Genomic DNA, 6,565 nt, shown 5'->3' with positions numbered 1-6,565 from the left:
TAACATCATCAAGCTGTGCTATCCTCGGTGATTTTGAAGAAATGACTGCTACACATTTGCTTAGTTATTTGGTTACCACAAACATGTCATTAACATCGAGTTCATTTCCAGTTTCAGCTAAACAGTGATACATTTTAGTCAAAACACATCCCTTATGATATTTACAACATACCTAACTACAGACAATTTATCTAAAATCTAAAACTCCAACTTAAATAAGGATCTCATGTAGATCTGGTACCTCAATGTATTTGTGAATTTTTCAATAAACTCAGCTAGTTAAAAATTTATACTCAAATATTAAGAGCCTAATATTATAACATGAATTTGAGACTCATCAAATTGGAAAATGATGATAATCAACATGTCATTCCCACTAAGCCACCAATTGCTGCGGCAATGTCTTTTCCTTGTCTGTGTTAATCTATCCTTAAATACGCAGACCTACATGCAACAATCCATCTACTCACATATATACAGACACACTCATAGACACACATACACACAGAGAGAAACACATGATAGATACACGCCCTTTAAAAGAAAAAAGAAAAGAAAAAGGATTCTATGTTGGTAGTTCTAGATTTGCCTCAAGTATTGCTTAGAATGACAGGACATCATTTAAAATCAACAACCACTCGTTAAGTCTTCCTGGAAGAGCAGTGCCACCCCAAGTGTGAAGGATAGCATGTGTAGATGTCCCAGAATCACTTACCCCAAACCGAATAATCATCTGTAACTGTCAATCATCTGACCATATGTCAGCAAAAGGAACCCAGGCTCTGAAGTTACTTCTGCATCTGCTGGGGCCTTATCTCTCCTCACCTTTCCCTATATAATCTCTCTGTGTGTTCTCTTTATATAATCTCTCATTAGTTCTCTTTATGCATACCTAGATCTGGTGCAGTTTCTCCCAATACACTCTCTTCAACCTAAACCCCGTGATGGTCTCCTTTTGCCAACACTTAGAGGACTGAAGATGATGCTAATTGAAATGAACTCCAAGATATGGAAATACGAGTGTTTATTTTTATTTTTTTAGTATATTGTGTGAAGTTGTTTCTTTTTTCTTTCATTTCTCCCCCTGTGGTTTATCCCCTTTTGTCACTGTTTTTTATTTCAGTACCGTGTGTCTTGTATATATGTTTATCTGTTCTGGGGAAGGGACATACTCACAAGAAACTATGCTGGAAATGAACTTTACAATTTGCAGGCCAAGGGAGCTGGGGGGAGGGAAAGTGGGAGAAAATGAGGGAGAGGGTAACAATGGTCAACAAGAAATATACTCACTGCCTTACTTATATAACTGTAACCTCTCTGTTCATCACCTTACAGTAAAATCTCATTTGATTTAAAAAAAAAGAAAATACATTTAGCTCTACTGAGACATTGCTTAAAACAACTTATCAATCTGAAAAGGCTCAAAAGCACAGGTATAATTGCTTTCAGTTAAATTTGCCTCTACTTAATGTCCAAAAAATTGATGTTATTTTATATTTCTTTAAGAAAACCACTTATTCAAATTAGCCCCAGGGAACGACTAAGGACTCTTCACTTGTTCAGTTTTGTGTGTCATGTCTGCAAACCTCTCCTGTCAATTCTTGGTTGTGTATCTTGTTTTCAGTTAACTGTGAACAAAGTTGAAAGCTTCATATATTAGCCATTTACTATTGCTATCCTTGAACATGGCTTATGATATTGGTGAAGGTCCAATTCATGAGGATTCATGAAGAGTGTGAGGATGTGTGCAGGACAGTACTGGAGGAGACTGGAGTCATGAAGCCCCAATCCCAATGTATATGAAATTTAAGTGATGCAGAAAGGAGTGACAAAGCTTCATGCAAACCTACACTTGGAAGACTGGTGAGTATTATATAGAGGTCTCTGTTGCTTTTGAATAGCCACTTTCCTATGAAATGGTACCATATTTTGGCTAAGCAAAACAATATCCTAACTTGATATGTAAGCACACTGTAACAGATTCTTGGAACAGTAGCCAAATTTCACTCAGGCAATCACAGGTGGCTGACTGTTGAAACATTATCAAACAACACAACATGTATGAAAACCATTGGAGTCCGCTGTAACTCCTCTCTGGTCTCTGACTATCACTTCCTTTTCTCTGGCTACAGATATAATCTGCCTATGTTATAAACGAAAATTCTGTGTCAGTTTTGCTCTCATCTGCTGCTCGATAATGAAATAACACAAAAACCCTATTGAAATGTGCAAAACTAGACTCTACACAATTTTCCCCTTTAACACCAGGAAAAGAATTCTTCTTTTAACAAGATTTTAGTCTGGTAAATTTTAATTTAGAGAGCTTTTATGGGACCTAGTATAAGTGATCCTTAATTTAACTTTCTAAATATACTCAAGATAACACCTTAAGTAAACTTTAAAAATCTATGCTTTCCATTTTTAAAAAGAATAGAATAAAGATTAGTTATCTACTTCTTTATCCCACTAATCATACACCTACCTTGTTGGTACAGGAAGATAGCTAATGAAATCATTGACTTGTTAGTTATTGAAGTTGTATGGTGGAATGAGGGTCTGAAGAATTGGTTGGAATTTTGATAATTAGGTAAACTTGGAAAAATCTCTTTTTCTTTCTTAGCTAAAAAGAGAAATAATTCAATTTCTTTGGTGTCAGTTTCTTCATCTGAGAAATGAGAATAAGAAAAAACAGATGCCCGCAAATCTTTCCTATCCTAAATTCTGGCTCATTGTTTTCTGCCATCAGTGAGAGTTATTTCTATTTTATGTAACAATGTGTGTATTAAATGATGCCATTTATTGAACATTTTTTTGTAGGGTTGGAGATCAAACCCAGCATTGTGCACATGTTGGGCAAATATTCTGTGTCTTACCTACACCTCTAGCCCTAAACATTTTTAAGTGATAATAGCTTATTTTTGGAAAATATACTACCAAATCAGATATACTTTTCAAACAGAAGCAAAAAGAAGCACTTATGAATAAGTAAACTTATCAACATAGGTCATGTGCCTTTTCTTCTTTGGGGAAATTAGCATCTGTGAATAGTGAATTTGTGCCATTAATTTTTGAATGCGGCTCATGTATGGGTAACATAAAAATCTACTCATTCAGAGAATCTGCTCACTTGTGGGAAACACAAATACCAAAATTTTAATTCCACTGCAATACAGACACCCACCTCAAAGAAATATAATTTCTAAAGAGCACAAATGGCATAATATTGCTTTCACTTGTACAGCCAAATATTAAAGGTCTTGGGCCAATTACAGGATTGATACTGCATATGGTAAATGCTATTCTCTTAGGGAAAAAATGTAAAATATAGACATGGAACCAGGAACCAATCAAGGGAAAATCTGAAGAATGAACAAATATCTAGACTGCTGATCGGAACCAGGATCCACGGATTATTGTGGAGAAGTCATTGAAATCATCAGTCAGGTCTAGGAAGACTAAAAATGACAACCCGGATAAAGAGGATTCAGAGAGAAACTGCACAACAAAAGTAAGACGTAGAGCCCTGGGATCTATCTTTCTTCAGTACTTTGTGTGCTAGGTCTGCTCTCTTCCCCCTGTAACTTGCTAGCAAAATGCATTTAGCCTCATCCTTGCAGACTCTTCTCAAATTCTTAACTTCAGAGCTCTGGAGGTAAAGCAATAGCCAAAGAAGGAATGTATTGTTTCCTGCATTCTCATAGATCTCTTCTTCATGCAACATAGCTTTCCAAAGTTCTCTCACATCTACTTACTTTAAAAGTTACTCTAAAGTTCTGATTCTATTTTCATTTCCATCTATAGTCATGTGTGATTTTATTGTTGCCAGAACTGTATTGGGCTTAAAGCTTTTACCTTTTTTACCAAAATATTTATTTGGCATAAAAAAGACTTTTATGTGGGACATATGGTTTGTTGTATGTTTGTTTTATTATTTCATGCATTATTCTGAGACTTATTTGTGTCCTATAAAATACAAATGCAAATGAGGGGCTTGTTTATACCAATCTCTTTTCCAATACAAAGATTATTCTTTAGTCAAAATTAAAGCTGTTCTTTCCTGTCTGTCATTAATTGAGCTGAGTTATTATGACTCAGTATACCTTCTCAAATGTTTCTCAGTACAGTAAGTATTTCACCTAGGACAGCTATAAAAATTCAGTGAGTACAGATAGACTTTTTCCCCTGATTTCCACATTCAACTTAGAGCACCCTTGAATGAATGAGAAAAGATGATTTCCATCAACTTTGCCTAGTCTCACCTTAGCCAGATAGGTAGAGAGCGAAGAGAGATGAATCTACACCATACATTTATAATAGAGAAACTCATAGCCACTCCCTGTAAAGAATACAGAGGAAGGTGAGCACTAGTGACTCACACCTGGAAACATAGCTGAGATCTGAGAATCGAGGTTCAAAGGCAGCCCACACACCAAAGTTCGAGAGACTCTTATCTCTAGTTAACCACCAGAAAACTGGAAGTGGCACTGTAGCTCAAGTGGTAGAGCACTGCTCGCCTTGAGCTGAAGAGTTCAGAGACAGTGCCCAGGCTTAGAGTTCAAGTCCCACAATAGACTAAATAAACAAATAAATAAATACAGAGTAAACTGTACTGGGAACATTGGCCACAATGCAGATAACAAAGCTTTCTTTCGGGGAGATCCGTGAAAGATGGCAGAAAATGGTGGCGGTTCAGGGTGACACGTACTGAGCTCCTGCCAGGATTCATGTACTGGCAGTGCAGGAGACAGTCCTCTGCCAGAAATTGATCCTAAGTAAGCATTAGGACCACAGAGAACTCAGGCAGAGAGGAAAAAAGGAAGAATTCACAGAACCAGACAATCCAGCAATTTGTGAGTACATCCGAGAAGAAGTTTCCACTTCTGCTCTGGGAACTGCATTGGGAGGGAGCCCCTCCCTATCTGAGAGGAGTGCCATCTTGGCAGCTGGCAAAGACAGATCAAAGCAATTGGAGCCTGAGAGGTGTTGCTGACAGAGCCATCTTTCTTACTGGCAAAGATTTCCCAGAGATCCCTTAGCCAGAAATCTGGCCCCAGCGCTGCTGAAGTCCATCCCCCTGTGCCAACCGCAGACCTGGTAAACAAAGCCACCTGGGGATCTTTCAGCTTTGTTTTACCAGACAAGCAATCTCATCCGAAAAACCGCAAAGCCAAATCACAAGAGAAAAAGACTTTGGGAAGTGTTTAGATCCCGAATTTAGTGGAGACACAAGTTTCCTAACATCTCCCCCCACCAAAAAAAAAAAAAAATGAAAAATACCCTTTTTTTATTTTTTTACCCATTTCATTTGTATTTTTAAATGTTCTTATTTCTCTCATTGCCATTTAACCTACACCTTTTTTTCTAATGTTATGTTTCATTCCTTTTTTTTTCCTTTTTTTCTCCTCTCTTTTCCCGCGATCCTGCTGTCACTGTGGTTGTTCCTAGAAACACAGTGACAGCTCTGGGTACAGTTTGAATAAAAATGATATCCATATTGATACAGTGACTGTATCCTGCTTTTTAAACTCTGGGTTCTCAACCCTAGGATCTCTTGGGTAAGAATTCAGAACAGTGAAGAATCTCCCCCCACCTTTTTTCTTTTTTTTATTTGTTTTTGTTTTCATTTTGTGTGTGTATGTGTGTGTGTGTGTGTTCTGTTTTCTTTTATTTTGTTGCTGTTTTGTTTCTTTTTTCTTTTTTTTTCCTTAAATTGGTATCATTGAAATCTCCTATATCAACCTCTCTCTTTTCTCTATATATTCTTCTTACTACTCTTCTTATTTTGATAAGTTTTATCTAAGTTCATCTAAGTTCATCATTTGTGTATTTCTACACAAATACTCTACCTGTCTATCACCTTAGGTCAGTTATCCTTACAGGATACCCTATCTTCATTACTACAGTATTCTTACACTCCTGTATTATTCTTTTCCTACCTCCCTTGTCGTCTTTCATATTATTTTTCTATCTTTGGTCCTCTGTTCATCCTTCAACTCTTATAATACATGGATCTACATTTGATGGTTGTTGAGCAATGCTGTTTTCTAGGTGTTCAATTATACTCTAGGTCCAGAGAGACTTAAATACAATAGAGATTGGATTGAGGGGCTTATTGTTTTGATCATAAATTGGTCATCTGTGATTGTATTAGATTTGTATGTAAGTGTACAAAAAGAAAGAGAGAGTGTTATTACCAATCTAAAAGAGCTAATATCTATTGTCAGCCAACTAAAAAGGTCTAGGTTGGTTATATCTGAAAAATTATAATCTTGATTAGTATCAATCTTGCTCCCATCATCAAATGGGCAGAATAAGAAACTCAACATAAACAGGCAATGGAGCAGTCAGTGGCAAATATACAGGAGAGCCTTCCAAGTGCTATACAAATGCAATTGACAAACATCATTAATGAAAAATGTGAAAACATAAAGAAAGAGATAAGGGAGGAAGCCACAGCTAAACAAGAGGAAACCATAAACAAGGTGATATGTGAAACAGTAGAAGCCATAAAGGAGGCCATAATAAAGGTTTTTCAAAGAAAAGTGGACAAATTCATAGAATCCAC

Source organism: Megascapheus bottae, chromosome 8 (genome assembly GCF_031878675.1).
Source record: "Megascapheus bottae isolate mThoBot1 chromosome 8, mThoBot2.hap1, whole genome shotgun sequence".
Lineage (NCBI taxonomy): Eukaryota > Metazoa > Chordata > Mammalia > Rodentia > Geomyidae > Megascapheus > Megascapheus bottae.
The sequence above is the reverse complement of the archived record's forward strand: the minus strand, read 5'-3'. Positions refer to the sequence as shown.